The sequence below is a fragment of the Strigops habroptila genome, chromosome 6 (assembly GCF_004027225.2).
Source record: "Strigops habroptila isolate Jane chromosome 6, bStrHab1.2.pri, whole genome shotgun sequence".
Taxonomy (NCBI): Eukaryota; Metazoa; Chordata; class Aves; order Psittaciformes; family Psittacidae; genus Strigops; species Strigops habroptila.
In genome coordinates this window covers 64,044,007-64,064,125 of record NC_044282.2, presented here as the reverse complement: position 1 = coordinate 64,064,125, position 20,119 = coordinate 64,044,007, and the positions used below count along the sequence as shown (strand labels likewise).

The 20,119-nt window shown below is 47.4% G+C and overlaps 1 protein-coding gene across 6 annotated transcripts in view; it reads left to right on the top strand.

Moving 5' to 3' along the window:
* The first annotated feature begins 11,230 nt into the window (after positions 1–11,230).
* Positions 11,231–20,119, top strand: part of SLC8A1 (solute carrier family 8 member A1) — a 127,208-nt gene continuing 118,319 nt past the window's right edge. For 4 of the 6 annotated variants that reach the window (XM_030490727.1, XM_030490725.1, XM_030490723.1 and 1 more), the window contains exon 1: positions 11,231–11,487. The gene's annotated coding sequence lies outside the window, so the exon portion shown is untranslated. The remainder of the gene's footprint in view (positions 11,488–20,119) is intronic. The other 2 variants (XM_030490726.1, XM_030490724.1) reach the window with 1 other exon arrangement.

Genomic DNA, 20,119 nt, shown 5'->3' with positions numbered 1-20,119 from the left:
GAGACTGCCAACATGTACACAGTGAAAGTAAACCCTTCCTGTGGCCACAGACCACAACATGCTAGTGATCCATGGTATTATCCTGTTATTTAGTGAGTCATTGTCACTGCTGAGAAACTCACAGTTGAATAAGTTACTAACAATAACAGTGGATGTGAGAGACAAGTGTTTGTTTTACTCTGGTGTAACTTCTTCCATATGGTCCTTTAAAGCATGTTAAATGTTAAGTCACTTTGGCCTGCCAACTATTATTTCAAGATGACCTCCTGGATTTAGCCTAATTTTCAGAGCATAGATGTTTGAAACAAGGCTCTGAAAACATCTCCTGTCCAGGATAAATGCCCAGTTCGGGAGCAAGACAGATGTTCTCAATTGCCTTATCTTTAGCTTGATAAGTAGGTCTCCATTTTTATTGATTGCCCAGAATAGTGATGTTTACTGCTGCTCTTCTGTGACACATTTCAGATATAACCCACATCTGAATGTTCTGGCACTGGGCAGAAGCCATTTCCTGACCTGAGTTAATATAGATTTAACTTCTAGCATTTACCTCCCATACGTGTTTTTTTAAGTTGCTGATGAGCCATATCTTTGTGGAAACCTTCTAGCAGGCTTTCTAAATCTTCTTGGTAGTGTTAATTCATGGGCAAAATACTGCAAAAAGAGAGATATGCAGCTGTGAAAGTTGTCCTCATTGCACTCTCTGGCTACAATACTAAAAGGTTTAATACGGTGAGCTCCATCACCACAGTGGACCTTTCTGTGATGTCCTGCACTTGTGTTCCTGCTGTGTTCTTCACTGGGCCTAGTCTACAGCACAACTTGAAAAAACAAAAACATTAAAAAGTTTCTCTCATTTTGAAATACTTTTGCCACTGCTTATAGGAAATAGATGCTTCAAGAAGCATCTTTCTCAATAACCGAGAGATTTGCCTTTTGGCTTGAGTTGATTTGATCTGAACTGAATTTCTGAGAATGAGACTAACTAATACTTAGAGCATTTTAGAGCCTTGCTGACAACCTCATCCTTCCTCTGAAGTGTGACATATCTCCAACTTAACCTAGACAAAACAGTTAATCTTGAAAGTTCTCTGCTGCAAGTGTGTGTGAGGATCTCTATGATTCTCTGGAGGAGAACAGTGTGTAGAGAGCATGCACATTTTATTATCTGAGAAAACTTCTTATCTGCTTAGTGGGCAATGATTTGTCTCTTCAGCTACAAATCGCTGTGTAAGATTCAGGACACATCATGAGTACTTTAGAAAAATTACTCAGTCCCTTTCTAGACACTTGAGAATCTCCGTTACAAACTGAAGACCCACCTGAGGATCCATAATTCAGTGACAGTCATGGCATTTTTAAAGGCTGGGGCAAGGTGTCTAGGTGTGCACCTTGCTTCATGTGTGCCTGGAAAGTGCCTTAATGTCTTAAAATGCCTAAAGATGTACCTCCCTGGTAATGCACTGGAAAACATTTGGCCCTTGACCCTTAATTTCAGAGTTCTTTCTTACCTTAAAAATAACCAGGCAGACTATTTTTAAGCATGCTTTGATGCACACACCTAGAGGAATGCTACAAAACAGGACAAGTTTCTAAGCATTACACGCTGTGCCACTACTCATGTTTTCTAGATATTTTCTGTCCCTGCCGGTAAAAACATACCTGATTTTAACATTCTTTTCTTTGAAACAGACAATCTGATTATTTTGAAATGTGCCTTGATGTATGCAGCCTACGGAAAATTACAGAACAAGACAAGTCTGAAGACTCTAACCTTAATAAAGATGATGTTTTGCCAGCACAAACTGCCTTCATCCTGAGTTGTAACTCCATTTCTTGTCTTTGGAGTGGATTCTATTTGACACGTCTTTTCTTTTGTGGCTGTAACTTGTGCAGAGACTTCCCTTTAGCTAGTTTTTTCCACACAAAACATCTGCAGGAAGACACTGCAGAGAGTTGGGCTCTTTGAAGAGCTGGAGGTGTGCTGAATGTGGCAGATGTGCATGGCCTGATTGACTTGCGATACAGACACAGACGTGTAATAGGGACTGTAGTGGTAGGACAAGGGGTAATGGCTTCAAACTTAAACAGAGGAAGTCTATATTAGATATACAGAAGTTCTTTACAGTGAGGGTGGTGAAGCACTGGAATGGGTTGCCCAGGGAGGTTGTGGATGCGCCATCCCTGGCAGTGTTCAAGGCCAGGCTGGACAGAGCCTTGGGCCACATGGTTTAGTGCGAGGTGCCCCTGCCCATGGCAGGGGGTTGGAACTGGATGATCTTAAGGTCCTTTCCAACCCTTACTATTCTATGATTCTATGATTCTATGTGTAACTTAGCTCATTTGTGGTTCCCTGTATTGGTCCTCAGCTATTGAACTCGTATGGTGCCAATGCTCACACTTAAGACCCTCTGTAGAGTCAGTCAGGAGAAATGGGGACCAAGTTCCTCCCGACATGAAGGCAAGCTGGACACAAGAAAGGTGGAAACAGCAGGTTTATGGTTCTGCTTCAAACTGTCATAATTAAGCATAGGGCTGACCAATAGCCCCCAGTCAGTCCTGAGTATGTCACTTGCTTTACCTTATATTCTGAGTTTGCCTTTTATTCTTCCTAGGTTTTGCTGCTTTACCAAGTCTCTCTCCTCCTAGACAAGCCATACACCTGCATTTACTTTTCCCTCACTGGCCCCAGGTTTCCTGACTTTATACAGTTATTTGCTACTCATGATATGGTTGCTTTGGTCATTTCTAATTCAGTAATCAATTAAGCTAGTAACGTGCTTTTGTTATATACAATGATGTTCCTCTTTTCTACCGTTTTTCATGCTACTGTATAGTTAGTGTAACAACTTGTCAGGGATGGTCTGCTGCATATGTATTACTCCTTATGATCTGCAGGTTCTGGTTGCTTCTCATACCCTTACTTCATGTTGTATCTTATATAGCCATAAGTTAGGGTTAACCAAAGACATTATTTTGTCTTTGTTATGGGGAGTGCCCATGTGTGCCCTTGTGCTGTTGTTTCAGGGTTACAGTTTGGTCAGGGCAAGCCATTTGCATGCAACCTGCAGTTTACAGTGGGACAGGCTCCCAGCAGAGCAAGTGAAAGGGACTGTCACAGTAGGACAAGTGTTTCCAAAACAAGTTTTCCTGTGCTTCCAGCTCCCGAGAGCATTTGGGTAAGCTTGAAGGTACTATGGCTGAGCAAGAAAAACTAATGGAAAATATTGCTGAGGTAAATGTTTATGTGCCTGGAACAAGCCTTGGAAGGACAAAATGAAAGTAGGATATATCATGGTCTTCAGAGCAGCAACAAGCTCTCTTCCTCAGTGTCCCACTGGCTGAATTGCTTATCTACCCAGGAAACTGGCCCCCAGCCTGAAACCAAGGCCAGTATGCTCCCAGATTGCATGAGCTCAGACAGCATGGCCACCTAGATCTGCTCTTCCAGCATACCCTAATTTCCAGTGCTCTGACTATTTTCTTACCCCAAACCATTGTCCAATGCGTAAAGGCAGGTTTTCTTTTCTTTCACCCTAATAACCACAACAGTGGTTTCCTTTTTATGATGTGCTGAATGTTTCCTGATTGTTCACCTCTCAGATACATCTTCCTGATGAAATGATGTTAAGAGCAATGTCACCTACCTGACCAATGTCACCTACCAGCAATGTCACCTGATCTCACCTCGACAGAGGTTTGCTCATCCTGATCTTAAAACCTTCCCATGACACAGACTTCTCCCCTCTGCAGACAATCCAGCTGCCTACACCATTACTCTCATAGCTGTAGAAAGCTTTTCCTCATGTCAGATTTCAGTCTCTCTGCCTGTAGTTTAACCTCCTGATTTCTTATCTTATTGACAGTAGGAGTGGGAAACACCTATTATTTCAGATTTGTGAGGATGTATGCCTTGACTTGACTTGCACTGTTTCCTCTTGAATCGTCTTCTAGACATTTCGCTTCTCTTATTTCTTCCCATCAGTGGTTCTGCAGCTGTGGCATGCATTCCTGATGCCACTGGTCATGTAGATACAGCTGTTAACTCTGGAATCTACTGATGGCAAATAAAATGCCAGATACTGTTAATAGCCCCAACACAAATACCAAAATACCACACTGGTGTCTTGAGGTACAGGGGCCAGAAACTTTCTTAGTGAATGAGGTGCACGTGGAAGGGAGTAGAATGAAAGAGGAAAGCCCTGCTGAGACTCTGGTCTACTAAACATACCTCTACACACCAGTGGACTGGTTCTGCTGCCAGATGTCTGCTCTCTCCCCCTACAGTCATGCCTTCTCATCCCTGCCATACCTGCCATTGAACTGTTGGCACTGCTAGAGCAGAAACACAGAAGCAGCCAGGGAGTGCTTGAATCCCCAAGTCCTTCCTCTGCCCTGTCTCCCTGATGTCCAGCCTACACACATACAAACACCACAGCAGCCCATGTTCCTGTACTGACAGCTACATTCAGGAAACTTTCTCACCCCACAGAGAGATGGGATCACTTGCAGAAGAGCAGGAGTTCATCTGAATAAGCTGAAACATAGAAAGAAGAAGACAGAGCTTGCACAATCTGCATTAGGAAACACCTGTACACATGCACATACATATGCATAAAACATCCATGTCCCTCCTGCCCACTTAAGCACAGGGGTGCAGCCTCAGAACCTAAACAGTTTGCCAGAAGCTGGGAACAGCTTCCTATAAGAGCAGAAGATTTTCGTAAGAGACTTGAGGATTTCTAACCATGAGGCAGGTGGCAAAGGAGCATCTTCAATCATTTTAAAGCATCATCACAATCCAGAAAACCATGAAAAAGCCATTCAGCTTAGAGCAGCTTTCGAACAGGCAGTGTTTGAAATTCCAATGTGGGGGCAACAGACTGGCATGTGACAGCATGGGGAATTTGAAAGGGGAATCCAGTCTTACAAACAGTACAGTTTCACTTCTCAAAAATCTCCGGCAAAAAAACAAACCCATCACCCTTAAGTAATCTGGAAGTTAAATCCGGTTTTCTTACATTTCTCTCTTTTTTTGGTTAAATTCTTTTTACACTCAGGGCTTCAATAACTATGTTTAGAACGTGCAGCACTGGTTACTGCCTCACCACTGCTTTAGCATACAATGCAGACAGGACATCTTTAGAAGTATACATAGAGCAAACTGTGCCAAAATAGCAAGACCTGTGCATGCACCAGTAGAAGCCCCTGTCCATTGGACTTGGGCAAGAAGGGAACTGTGGTAAGAACCATGCTGCTGCCTCAGCAGGGACAGTCAGCAACGAGCAAGGGTTTTCTCCAAGATGCCTTGGAGAAGACTGAGGAGCACAGAAATTCCCATTCCCGTGTGGGCTAAAATTGACTGCTGCATGCTGATAACAGCAGATAGCATGTTCCTTGGCTCCCAGTCTATGCCTGGGACTCAGGGGCTAATCTCCAGCAGAGCTGATGAGTGCTGGAGAAACACCTAGCCAGGCAAGGCCATTTGGAGGTGAAACAAGGCAGAGCTGAGGCACAGATTGGTGAAGTCGAAGCAATAAGGAGGCAAGGAAGATTTCTGACCATTCTGCAAGGACAGCACAGATTAGAGCCCATTATAGTGAAGACAAGTTTCACTTTAAGTGAAGTTCTTTCACGTCCTCCTGCCTAATGGGCTTGGTTTTTGAAAAGTGTTCCAGCAGCTTTCTTGACCTGGAATATATAAATAAAATATAAATAAAGTGTTTTATGCAGCTGAGGCCAGTCACTTCTCACTTTTAATAAAAAAGTCTATTTTCCTTGGAATATCCGGCCTTGCTCAGGTCTGGCAAACAGATGGTACAGAGGAGGCCAAATTACCTTCACAACCAGGGGCCACAGCCAAAGTCATGCACTACATCCGATTCACCCTATGTCTCCCATTGATAGCAATGGGAACCTTGCACACAGATCAAAGGAGGGATGTGGCCTCATGTGACACCAGAGCTGTTGAAGAGGCATCACAGTCCTCAGTCTGAAGGACATAGCTCCAAAATCTTGCCACATTATCATGGTATTTTCACTTTTGTCTTTTCTTAAAGTCCCAGCTCCTGGAGCCATGTGATTGCATATCACTATTTCATCTCTCTTATTTAACTTACTTCTGGTTACCAAGAAAATTTGAATAAATCAGACCTCTAGGTTTCAAAGTAGAAGGAAAATCCAGAGAACACAATATTTGTTGCTTTTTAATCCTGGATTTGGGGGATGTTTTTTTGTTCCCAGCCAAATTTCTTCTAGGCCAGGGCAGCCTTGTGGTGACAGTGAACAGAGCTGGAACATCAAGTAGAGAGTACTAGTGCCTGCCCAGTTGTAGTGCTGCCCTGGTGCTGGCACTGGAGCTCCATTGCCTCTTACAGGACACTCACCATGAGGCAGTGGAGTCCCTAGTCTATTGCTTTCACTGGGAAATGCATTTAAGTTGACCTCGCATCTGCATTTTTAATTCCTGTATTCTGTAGTTTTGTAACAGCAGGACAAAGCTTCATCGGTTTTAGTGGGAAAAGATACTAAGGGACAGGCAGTTCAGCAAGAGACATGTGGTCCTTCATTTTCCAGCGACTCAGGCTAGGAACTGGTTTTTGTCTGTGAAATGTGGATGGAAGTGAGATGCTAGTATTACATGAACTGCTGTTGAGACAAATGACAGTGGTCAAAAGGCTTTTGAGTTTCTTCTCCTTTGAGAAGAGTAAGAAGACAGTTTGCACCTTTTACAACTCTTACATTAGCCCAGGTACTGAAGTAATTCTGCACACATACTGTATTTTTCCTGTATATCCCTGATGACCAGAAAGCAGGTTTAGTTGGTTGGTTGTTTTTCTATAAGAAAAGTGAGATTCTGAAGCAGAATTTGAAGAGTGTGTGGCTTGTTCTGTGCGGTAGATGTTTGCAAAATACGTTCAACTATCCCCATTCCCAAGCTCCCTAAATTCATGCCCAGCCCCTCTAACTAGTTCTGCTTTCAACACCCACATGGCAGGTGGTTTCCAGTGCAAATACTCTTCTGTGTTTGCCATAGACAAGCGGTGCTCTGCAAAATTTGGCCAGTCAATGCCAGTCTTCTTCCAGGAAAACTCTCTCACAAGCTGTTAAATGCTATGCTCATCCATTAGTGGTATGGATTTATTGTTTAAACCTGCATAAAACACAGCGCAGGGCAAGTACTTGGGAAAAAGCTCGAAAGCAGCATAAGCATGGTTTCTCCAGTTACCTCTGTGGGCTTCCAAAGCATTGCAGTGAGAGCAAACCATACGCTACCAATTCTTCACTCGTGTGCCAAAACATCCCACTGGGCACTGCCTTCTCCCTGGGATATAGGCTTTACTCTCACTTTTCCAGGGACAGGAGGTACCTTCCACGCCCAAGACTTCTGGCTGGCCAATGGACAACTGTCATGCACTTAGACCTTCCTGGGATCATCAGGACTCAGACTGTACCAGCTTCTTGGAAACAACTAAGGTGGCACTGCCTGGAGAGCTTAAAAAGAAGTCTGTGTGAAGGGCACACAGAACTGCCCTTCCTATTGGTTGTTGTGTCCCACTCCATCCGCCACATTTCTAAATGCCTGATTTATTCTCCTAAGAGCAAAGGCAGTTTTGAAGGTGACAGTGAAAGTGAATGCTCAAATTTTTGGAAACTATATTTCTGAACATCTTTTTTAGAAACACCACTCTCAGGAATCTTCAGGTCTCTGCCAAGAACATGCAGAAGAGAGCCAGAGAAGGTTCAGTGGGCTCATCCTCAAGTCTGCTGCAGTGAGGAGCAAAGACAGATGGATGGCAAGCCAGAGGTGACATCCCATCTGCTCCTGCAGGGTCTCTCTGCCATCTCCTGAGGGACACAAGGAAAACCACAACCAGAGATAACTAACCAATGAGGACTCACTGGTTATCCTCCAGCATTATCTGAACCCACAAAAGCTGGAGCAGAAACCAAAGCATCCCACGGCAGACATGTTCTAAATAGGGCCAAGAAAGGGTCGTAGGACAGCTGCTCGGAAGTGAACATGCTGTGGCTGAGCTGAAGACTGACCTTGTCCTGGCCACTTGTCTCTTACAGGGAATATAAGGCAGGAATTTTTTAAGCAAGAAATATCTGAGGGTTTTTTTCCCCTTCCTCTAAAATGTGCAGGAGCTCAGATATCTTTTTTCACAAGGCATTGGGCAGAGAATTGGCCTGCGCTATTCTTCCCAGTGCTCGAGACATCACAGTCTTTGCAGGGAGGAATTGTCTTTCTGCTCAGCATATGTAGACAATACCCGAAAACCTCCTCCAGCAACTGCAGAGAGATGCAGGCTGCTGTCAGAGCAAGTTGTGGGTGTGCATGAATGAATGAATGAACCATTCGTTAGTACTGGCATGAGAATCTCCATGATTTTGAGACTACTAATTAGTGATTGTAAGTGAGTTTGCAATGGTAGGTGTTCACTTACATGGCTGTAAAGAGAGACAGGTGAGGAAAAGCAACTGGAGCAAACCACTGCCTCTCCTACCACAGCCTAGGCTGCAGTTGTGATGAAGCAAGGATGTGCCCACACTACAACAAACTTGCTGTGTCAGGACACCAGCAGTCTTGTTGCATTTTTGCCTTGAGCACCAGGCAGAATACAGGAGCATTTGTTCAGCTTGTCCTGCAGATCTCACAGCCCATGCAGAGCTCTGTGCTGTTACAGCTACCACTTCAGCTAGTTTGCCTGAGAAAAAGCCATGTGAACCATAGCCACTGCAGTGTGGAGCAGTCCTATAACACAGTATCTCCTCTCATCATTTGGGCTTACTGCCTCTTCTACTCACAGACTTCCACCCTTTCTTTCAGAGCCCAACCTCACCTTTCTCTTGGAGACTGTGAAAGATGAAAGTCTGAATGTGCATGGAAATGGGTGGGTGAGGGACTGGGGAGTAGCAGACATCTCTCAGCCTCCCAGATTCATACCCCTCCTAACCACTCACTTTTCAAGCAGGTGAAAGCTGTTCTCAGGTGCAGATTGGATAACGCTGCATCTCTGCTTTACCCTTTCTGTCCCGGTGCCATTAAGGCTGGGTGATACAAAGGGTTCATTTGTATGGACTAATGAGCATCACCACATACACTGAGAAACTCTTGTTTCTTTCAGCTCTCCTCAAATGTCACAAAAATCATTCACCTGAAGCAGCCTTTCTGAGGGTTTCAGCAGGAGGCACTGGGAGACAGGAACACAGTTTGCAAGCTGCACAGAGAAGTGAACCAGAGCTGTGCTGGGCTCTTCAGAGAGAAGCTCACCAGTGGATCCCCATTAGTAGAGTTAATGTCTTGGTGTTCTGGAGGAGTTTGGTACTATATTCAGTGAAAGAGCTGAGAAGTAGGTCAGCAACATAACTGAGGGAAAGGGGGAGCTTTAGGGAGAACTTCATGGCTGACAGCTAATTAAACTCTGAGTTCCGCTGCTTACTATTGCAATGATTCGATTTCAGTGTCCAGGGTGAAAAGGAACAGCAGGAATTATGTTTAGCTTTGTCGCAGTAAACACAATCCAAACCTTTGTTGGAGAGTGTGAGCATTCTTTTCTGCTCACATTATCCATTCGACATGCCACCTTGTTGCCTTGCATCAGTCTTGCATCCTGCAGCCACTGCCAAACCAAATGCCACTGGTACACATCCACTGCTCTACTCAGGCCCTGATCAGAGCATAGCACTGTGGATGCTCTACATATTTAATTGTGTTCATTTTATATCAACAGCCCTGCTGGGAGAATTGAGTCCCATCAAAGTACCACACATGGCCAGATGCAACCTTATCCCTACTCTGAAGAGTTTTAAATCAAAAGAGGTGAGACAGACAAGTACAGTAAGCTGCTGGACACAAACCATGGGGTTTTTTCTAGACCAAATCCTTATTTGGAAATGCCTTTCATCCCATGTGTAGGTAATAAGCTCTTAAAGTAAATCCAAAACTAAATAATATCAATAACAGCTGCCACTCTAACAACAAGTAGCTGGGTTTTTGGTTGGTCAGTTCATCACAAAGTGCTTTATGAAGGAGTTTTGTGACGTTCTCCATGTCTTAGACCTCATCTTGAAGAAAGGAATTTAGGTTTCCATCTCTGCTGAAAGACATGGTGGTGCAAACATCTTTCTGGGTTTTTATTTTTAATTAAAAAAAAAAAAAAAGAATGAGAGGAGGAAAAAACCAATTGAAATCCAACGGTAAAATTCTGGCTTGCTGTCTTGCCAGTAGTGACAAAAATTACAGTCACAGCTGACAAGATAAGACAGAGAAGGTGTAAGAGGGTGCAGGAGCTAGTGTACTGGCTTTGCTTCTCCATAGTTCTTGTTGCACTTGAGGATATGGGTGTAGAGGGCTACTCAAGGTCACTGGGTATTTGCAACTACCAGTGTGTGTTATTAGCTCTGGTCCTATTTTAAGTTCTTAAAGCCAGAGTTTTGCCTGGAGGGGGGGACAATGGGTTCATCTGCTCCTTGCTGGAGCTAGCGATGGGTGGAGGAGTCATTCAAGCATGGCGAAAGGGGAATTGCCCTCAGGAAGGACACTTAGGCCAGCCTGAGGTGCAAGCAAGTCATTTTGTGCCAGGCTGCTGCCTTCCTGCAGGACTTACCAACCCCAGTGAACCCTCCCATGGGGGACAGGAAGCTCTGTGGGTTCAGGGGCTGACCTGCACACAGCCAGATGTGGGGGCATTTCCCCAGGAGGGCCCCATATGCCCCTTGTCTGTCACCCCATTGCCCCCTCTGCAAACACCATAACGCTGGTGATGTGATAGGGGAATGAACCACAACCCAGGGCTCCTTGGGATGCTCCTGGCTTCCTGCCTCCCCATAGCAGCCATGGGCAACACTGTGGGGCACAGCGACAGGCACAGCAAGACACCCCCCTCCTTGCTTCTCTTCTTACTATCTCTCCCAGGGCTCATTCACAAATGGGGTCGGGCTTGCCCTGGCTGGGAGGATGCGATGAGCCACGGCTGGGAACAGGCAGAACATAGATGGGGACTGTCCCGGGCAGGGCAGGGGTCAGGCAGGGCAGGGCTGGGGGCTGCCCTAGGCAGGGCGGGCAGGGCTGCTGGGGGTGGGTCCGCATCCAGCCCTGCCTTTCAAAGTCCCTCGCTCCGAGGAGGAAATCGGGAAATATTTCCAGCAGCAACAGCAGCAGCAGGAGGAGGGGGGCTGAAGCTGCCACCGCGGAGGAGGGACGGCGGGTTTCTCTCTCCGGGATGCGGAGGGAGGGGAGGCTGCCTGCGGGGCGGGCCGGCTGAGCGCATCCCCGGGGCTGTGTGTGTGCGTGCGCGCTCCCTCCATCTCTCCCTCCATCCCTCCCTTCCTCCTTCCCTCCCTCCCTCTCTCCCGCCCGCCGCCGCCGCGCCGCAGCCGCGCACCGGGGCTCCGGTACCCGCCCCGCGTCCCGCCGCGATGCCTCGCCGCTGCTGAGCCGGCCCCGGGGCGCCCGCTCCTGCACCCCCCGCCCTCCGACAGGTAGGACCGCAACCGGCCGGACCCAGCCCGGCCGCGACACTCGTTTCTACAACGGGGTCCCCAGTGCCGGGGGAGGTGGGATGGGGGGCCCGGAGCCGTGTGGGAGATGATGGGGAGGAGGGGGTAGGATGCTCCCCGCTCCCTCTGGCCTCGGGAATGCGTTTTCCAGCCCAGCCACGGCACCTTTAGGAAGGCGGTGGGGCTCACCCCCCTCCCCCGCCGGCCAATCGCGATATGTCGCGACGGGAGGCGCGGCTGCGGCGGGGGGTTTGCCTCCCCCCTACCCTTAAGGCCGGGCATTGCCGGGCAGGTGGGGCTGGGGAGGGTGCGGAAGCAAAGCGGCTCCCCCCGGGGGGCTTACGGGCATCTTCGACCGTACGAGGCGGCAGGGAGCGGTGCCTCCGCCCGGCGTGGCTGTTCGTGCCTCCGGGCAGGGCTGCTTTTCCTCCTGCCCCAGGGATTTCTGCCTTGAAACGGTTTCCGAGGTGAGCGGTCGGAGCCACCTGCAGCCACGATGAAATTCCCGTTTTCGTCTCGACCAGCATGTGTTGTTAAGGGCTGGCATTAAGCTGCGCTCATCACGTAGGCTTTGTCTAGGTGGAAGCATGGCTGGGGCTCTTCCGTCATCTCGAGTTTAATTCTTTAATCGTAGCCTTGTTGCTTCCCCACACTCAGCTCTGTCTCCAGGGCGAAAGCCAACTGCCAAAACGTTGCAGAAATGCAGCAAGCACTAGGGAGAACCGGAGTCTAAAAATGAAAGCTGTAGTAAAACCACAAGGTCACAGGCATGTGGGTGCGAGTGATTTCAGGGCTCCTCTGCTTGCACTTCGCAGGAAGCTGTTCCTCCAGTCCCAGATGTTGGACATCCACCAGCCAGGCAATGGATATGGGGGCTGAGAGAGGCTGGGATTCTCTGTGCGCTCTCCCAACACCTGCCCAGGCATTCATGTGCTTTTTCTCACCAGCACAAAGAGAAGAGGTGCACTTTTATTTAGAAAAGGGAAGCTTGGACACTTGCACGTTAATGTGATGATGGCGGCCAGGAAAAGAAAAGACCTGTGCTATATCACTTTGGCTGGGGCAGTGGACATCGCCAAAGAAAGGCATTTGTGTTCCTCTGGGTGCATCTGATAAATGTTTCTTTCTCCCCTTTTCCTTCGGATTGGTTCTTCAATAGCAGCTTTGCCCATTTTCCAGCAGAGGTATTTAGCCCAAATAGGGAAATAACCCAGCATTTCTAGAGCCATAATCATGAACTCCCACCACTGTCTCCCCAGGAAAGTTGATGCATTGCCTAACTCCTCTTACACCCCACCAGCCGTGCTTCTCTGGAGGCATACACAGCTCCTAAGCCAGTGCTGGGGAACTACGTTGCTCAGAGCTTCCTCTGTACCAGGGTTTGTGTTGCAGATATTTGAGGAGATTGGAGGTACTCTTTGTGCCTAGCGTCCCTGAACGCCAACACTGAGTAACACAGTTTTAAGCTGATAAAACTTTGCTTGCTTCACTCTCCCCCACTTTCCCTGAGCTTTTTGTGATCTTCTGGCTGTGAACTGCTCCTGAAACTTCAATGTTCACTGTTCTGCAGCTTCCCAGGCTGTACCTAGTTTGCCCTCCTGGCACTATTGTACATGGCACAGCATGAACTTGGCTCATGTTGGAGCTCATGGGAGTCTGCGCAGCACCCTGTATGGTACCATAAAGGCACAGCCATTTCTCTGCCTGTTTGGGCCTTTGGTAGTGTCCTGATCTGCTCAGCACTGTCTGGGTTGCAATGTTTCCAGTATTGCATCTATAGGACAGAACATGGGTTTCTGCTGGGTTTTTTGGGGGGAAACAGTCCTGCTGGCTTACCAGGGAAAAGCCACTCTTCTCCAGCATCCTAATGAAACTCAGATCCTATAACAAAGCCCCAGGTGTGCCCCAAGGCATAAGCATCCCTGGACAACCAACCAACAGGTTAGTCATAGACAACACAAATGGCATGCAATACTGGCTCTCCTTGCAACCAGTACAGTGAACAACCTGGAGCTCCATTCAAGCTCTGGGTGCCATGATCTGCATGCACTCCCAGCTCATGGACATTGGTGCCCACAGCTGTGCAAATACTGGGTCTGCTGCAGGGTGCTCAGTGTGCTGTGCCACTGGGAATCTGGCATCCAATATAGGCTGAGCTCACTGACTGGCCTTTCTCTTGCCAAGGGTGTGAGTGCTATCTCTCCAGCTATTTTCAGGCAACTTGTAGGAACCTAGCTTTCTCTGCTATCTCTATCCCTCTAGTGATTTTAACTGAAATTAGGGGGAGCAATGTGAAAAGACAGGCAGACGTGGAAACTGATTTTGTATGCCTGGCTTCCTAAGGAAACCTGGCTAACAAATAGAGGTGAGATTTGCTGCTGCAAAGAGCTCGTGGGGAGACAGAGAAGGTGGGGGACACTGGGCAGGAGGAACGGGTGGTTAATCTTACTTTTGAGATAGGCAACCAAGACCTGGCAAACACACAGGCTTAGACTCCCTTTACTGAAATGTGGTGGTTTAAGAGCTGGGCATCTGCTCGGCACTAGGGTTCAGCTCCCTCTAGAGTCAGCAGTTCAAGAACTGTATCTCTGGATGGTGACTCTCCTTCTACCACCCTTCACCAGCCAGGGCAAAGCACCCAGCTGATGGGTGGAGCATGGCAGGGTGGGTCTCCAGCCCAAACTAATCTGCCCACCTCCTGTCTAGGACCATGTCCAAATCACCCAGGTCCACAACCTGCATTCACCCCAGCCTTTCTCCACACACACTCCCACAGATGCCTCACACCTCTTCATCCCTGGATGGGCACAAGAATCTGGGGCTGCTGACTTGTCTCTGCTCCCTTGAAGCTTTCTGTTCCTCCCTCCCGCAGAGCCGAGGAGAGCATCCCACTACACGGGGAACCCACACACAGCTACAAACCAAGTGCAAAAATGGACCCAGAGGGAAGAGTGGACACAGGCAGAGAGAGAGGAAAACAACAGGCCTGCTAATTCACCTCTCCTGGCCCCTATGGGACATCTCTGGGCAGATGCTTCCTCCCAGGCTACCCAGGAGCCTCAGGCTTATTAGCAGTTTTATTCTCCCAGCACTCAGAGGAGGTGCTCTTCCCAGTTCACAGAGGAAGACACAGATCACAGGGAGGTGAAGGGCCGCCCTGAGACCGCAGAGGGAGTCTGTCGGCAGGGCAGCCTCAAAGGTGGCTCCTGGAGAACAGGCAGATAACGCTGTGCTTAAACCAGCAAGGGAGATCTGCAGGCAGAGGAAGGCATTAACAGCCCAGGAGGAATAATGGGGAAGAGCCCGATGCTGCTTGATAAAGAAGAGACCAAAAGCAAGTGGCAGGGATAGAGAAATGGTCTGGAAAGATCAGCGAGTAGCAGGGAATATATATATATTTTTAATCTATATATATATATAAAAATCAAATAAATAGAAATACAACCCCAAAGAGAAATGTAGTATTTCTCCCTTGGTTCTCATTTCCTGGCATTTTCCTTGCTGAGATCTTGAATCATGGGAGAAAGCGACGACTTGCCATTTGGTCTCCATGCATTAAAAAAGCAAGGCTGGAATCTCCCTGACAAACACTTTCAAGCTCTGTCTCTACAAGCTGCCCCCAAATCCATCCAATCTGGCTGAAATTTTGTATCGAGGATGTTTTATTTTCTCTATTTATGTTTGTTTTGGAAAGTTGCTGGGGAGATTGTGGGAGGAGATTGGATGCTTCATTGAAGAGATAGGATACTTGGAAAAATCAGTTGCAGACTGATAATTGTTCTAACTTTTTTATGTCCTTTACAGAAAAGAGGGTGGCCTGGTGTGTATTTTACTCGATTGGCTTCATGGAGGGCTTGTGCCTCTGACTATATTTGGAAAGGTTTTGATGGGGTTTTTTGTACTGCAATGAGGATGCTGATTGCCTGAACATCGTTTTCCTGATGTGGAGATCTGGAGGGTCATAGGCAGGGGTTACCAAGAGGCTGTGTCTGTTTTGGGGTTGCCGAGCTGGGTGGAAGGGAGAAGGAGCTGGGCAGAGACGGAGCAGGGCTGTGAGCCAAGGGTTTTCCAAGCTGTGTTTAAAGTGCCGTCACACTGTGCAGCCCTGAGTGGCAAAATGGTATTTGGACATTGCAGCTTTCCTCCATGGGTCCGGATGTACAGCCAGTGTGGCAGTAGGATACTCTTCTTTTAATGGGTAAAAATCACAGCTGACACGAGCTACTTTTTACCAGAGCTGTGCCACAGCTCAGCATCAAGATCAGAAGTGAAGCTAGCAGAACCTGTGGCCGCCTTGGCAAATCTCCAACTACTCTGGACCTTTCAGGGCTGTTGGAATCCATTTTGTGTCTCTTGGCTGTAGGAAGGTGGACATAGGCTCTTGGCTGACTTACTGATTGATGGTCAGACACCAGACAATCTGTTTGGGCTTCTTTCTTTTTTTCCTTCAGTCATGTCTTTTCCCACTGCAGCCTTTGATTGAGTTGCCTTGCTGTGAAGCAGATTGCTGCTTTCAATGAGGCACAGGTCTACAGGCTTCAGCATGGCCAGGAAGGGTCAGCAGGAGACAGGAGAGGAGCGGTTTGCTAGCCTTCCGGAGATGGGGTGGTGGATATATACACCCATGGAGGTGAGGTGTGCAGTGCTTTCCCCAGGGAAGGCTGGTTATTGCTTGCAGTAGACTCTCACGTGTGCCTCTCTTGCAAGAGAAACTGGGAAAGGAGTGCTGTGGCTTGGAGACTTCAGGTTTGACCTTGGGGTAGGAGCAAGGAAGCACATAACATGAAACAGCCATTTTTACTGAGGTGGGGACGACACACGCACTTGTTGGCTAGGAGAGCCTGTCCTCTCTCTTGGGGCCTTTTTGGGGGTTGCTCTCTTTTCACCAGGGACACTGGCAGGGGAGTGAGTAGCTGGCTTGCTTTGAGGCTCTATTTTTGTAGCTTGCAGACTAGCTGTGCTTGCAGTGGCTGCTAGCTTCTTCTTTGTCAAAGTTTTTGGCCCCTCTGGCTGAAAAGAGACCATCTTTCTATCTTTCTCCTGCTTCTGCAGCAGCAAAGGGGGTTTTGAGCAGCGGAGCACCCTCACTAGCTCCTCTCTGTCTAGCTCTGACTGTGGGATGGGGAAGAGCTGGCTGGGAGTCCCCGTGGTGTTGCAACATGGTCCTGGTCATGTCCCCACAGCATGTCGAAAAGCAGCCACTCTCATGTGAAGAGCAAACTTCCTTTTGCCCCCCTGTGGGGGACAGGGGGCTGCTCCTACCTCCCATACACCAGTGCTGTGGGGACACCCTCTCCCATGCAAGCTGGCAGTAAATTCACAGTAATGATGGTTATAACGAATCTGACGTTGCAGTGGGGTCAGCACTGTTGGCTAGTATCAGTGGTGGCTTTAATGGTGTGAACACTGCTGAGTTACAGCTGCTCTGTACAGGTTTTCTGTCGAATGCTGGGAAAAGAATCACTGTGGAAATTCTCTCTTTCTGTGGCCACTCATTCCTTGTGAGCCCAGGCCATTTCCTTCCCTGCCCAATCCTTGCGTAATGATAGAGTCGGCTAGCAGTGTTTCTTCAGTACTCTGAAAAATAATGGTGCTACCAGCTTGTTGCAGGTGGTCATAAAACTGCCCTTGATACAAAGGTGTAGGAAAATAACTGCAAGGGTCTTATAGTGGATATTTCAAGGGCGAAGTACCCAAATGGAGATGGGACTTTTGGGAGGCTGTTGCAACGGAAAAGCTGTGCTTTGTTGAAACATAGAACAGCTTCTAGTCTCACTTTACGTGCGGCAACCAGCCATCCTGAAGGAGTGTTGCTGCCAGGGAAAGGTCAAAGCAGAGTCTAAAGGTCTGTTTTCTCTCCGTCTCGTAGCTCCTGAACTGGGGGCCTGGAGCACAGGCTGGCAGCAGGAGCTCTGTCCTACTAATCCATAAAACCTAGAGCTTCCATGTCCAGCAGGGAGGCAAGTATCTCTGTGGGCAGCAACTGCCCTCCTGGTGTTTGGCCACACCAAGGGTTGGAATAAAGGCTGGACCAGCATCCCTTGGCCGGGAGCTGCATCTAAACTGAGCTTGCCTCGAAGGACCATGTAGCCTCTTGAAGGTTTTCTTCCATGACTGTGCAAACCCAAGTGCTAGCACCCTGGTGGGAGCTTGTCCGCAAAGGGAAGGGGAACAGCTACTACTTCAGGAGAGCATAAGTTGGGATCTGTCTCTCCTGGTTAGCTCCAGCTCCACTTGAAAGTTCTCAGGCAGCCAGTTCCAGGGATCCCAGGACAAATTGGTTTTCTTGGCGTTATCCCTGAGCATGGGATAGTGATTATGGGCAAGGTTTTGCTGGCCCAGGGTGGTGGTTTGGGACCCTTCACCACATGTTTGCTAGCACTGAGCCCAAGCGCAGCTTGAACCCCTGCCCAGTGCTGCTGTGATAAATCTGACCCGAGAGGCATTGGCGGAGTGATGGGGAGGCCATGAGCACTGCGGCAGGCAGTGTTTGCTGGGCTGCTAACCTCGCGTGCTGTGAATCAGTTACCACATTTGCTTTTATTGTTGATGGCTGGGATGGGAAATGCAATTGAGCCACCTTAATGAAAAGCTAACAAAGTTGGGTTTGGACGGAGGACTGGCATTCTAGAAGCCTTGCTTCTCATTAGAGAATAATAGGAATGATTTTACTGGGAATATTCCTAACCCTGTGCCTGCAGCAGTGGACTGGCCACGGGCTGAGACCCTATGCAAATGCGGCGCAAGAGGGTCTCTGGGGACCAAACTGTTTATTTTGGATTATATAAATAAAGAAATTCTGCTAATTTTATAGCAGCTGCTTCTCAGAGATATTTTTAGTGTCACACTCTGATTGTGTGTGCATAACCGGCATGTTGTGGCCAAGCATTTGCTAGCCCTCCCTAATTCCCGAGTCTGGTGTTAATAACACTCATTGTGAACTGGTTCAAGTAGGAAAGCTGGTGAGGGTATGTGAATCTTGCTTGACGACTGCATCACAAAATGCTGGAGAAAGCCCAACAGAGAGTTGGAGAATGCTGCTGCTGCTGCTCAAAGAAGGGTCCCAGCACATTGCCGAGGCTGGTGGTTTTCTCTTCCAAAGCTCCAGCCTTTCCCCACCCTTCTGAACTCTCCAGAAAAGTTCCATGTTTCTTGTCTCCTGCCATCAGAAGGAAAAATGCATGTTGTACATGGAGAGCTGAATGGGAAGGCCAGAAAGATGGATTGCTCAGATGCAAGCTTCTAGGCCTCTTTTCCTCCCGTTTAATGTAATTGATTAGTAAAAAAAAAATTCAGGAGGAAAAAAAAAACCAAAGAAAAGCCACCCCAAAAAAACCCAAACCAACTTATATTAGAGTGGTTGAAAGGGAAGAACATGACAAATAAACTTCAAGTGACTTATTAATCTCATTTAGTGGCTGTCTTTTTTTTCTGGCTGAAACTTCCAGTGCTCAAATCCTTTTAAGATTGTAGAGTTGGTCCAAAGCGTGATGGGACTCTCCTATTCTTTCTGACCTAAATCAGTGACCCAAAGCATAATATTTTCTCTAGAACCATCTGTTTCCTCTTCTTGCCAAGGGGATTTCACAATGCCTGGTTGATCTGAATAATTGTACATGTGCAAGGATATGACATGCCACAGGGAGAAAATTAACTGAACAAGGGCAGGTGGATGCTCTTGAGTTTTCTGTTAAAACTACTACCCTTTAGAAAGAGAGGGTTAAGACCCAGGCAGCTGAGTAATATTTTATGCCCACATTAAGTCTTTTTTAAACCTACATGTTTAAAAAAAAAAAAAATCAAAACCAAACTACACTTAGGAGCTATCTGGAATAAACAGAGTAGATACCAAGTCAGCCTCTGTTTTGACAGCTCCTTTATCAAATGTCTCCGAGACTTGCTTTGGAGCAGTGTGAAACACAGGAGTACAGATGTTGGGTGACTAATTGGCTAAACTTCAATGACCATTAACACACATCTGTTTCAACTTAGCTATCCACCAAATAGCCTGCAACAAGGTACTCTTCTTTACAAACATCATGTTTTCAATTTTTTACTTCAGATTTGTTAGCTATGCCTACCGCCTGAATTCTGCAAAGCAGGAGGTACCCAGGGACTGTGATCAAGGGAGCAATGTTGAGGGTTCTGACTCCAGCACTAGAGCTTTTAGTAGCATTAGCAGTTACAACTGCAAGCAACTCATTTCTTTTAAATCTGTCTTCATACAAGAGACTCGCTTCTTCTTGTTCATCTTACCTATTCTTATCACCCAGCTCTCTGACTTGTTCACTTCCTGCTCTGTTTATCTTTTTCTCTTCCTAATTAGAAAATTGGGGGAGGAGGGGAGGGGGGAGGGGAGGGAGCAAGGCAGATGAACTTGGACTTTTCATTTGTATAATGCCATTTGTATAAAACTGTCTTGATAAATTCTCAGTATTTTTCTTCCAGCCCAATAATCCCACTACAGCATCCTTAAATAAAAACAAATGGAGAAGAGGGATTTGATCCATCATTACAATGTTGGAGTAGGTCTTGTAGCATGGGTGCAGGATGATTCCCATTGATTACTCCAGCCAGTTCTTCACTTGTGTGCAGCCCTGCCCGTGTGTAATAT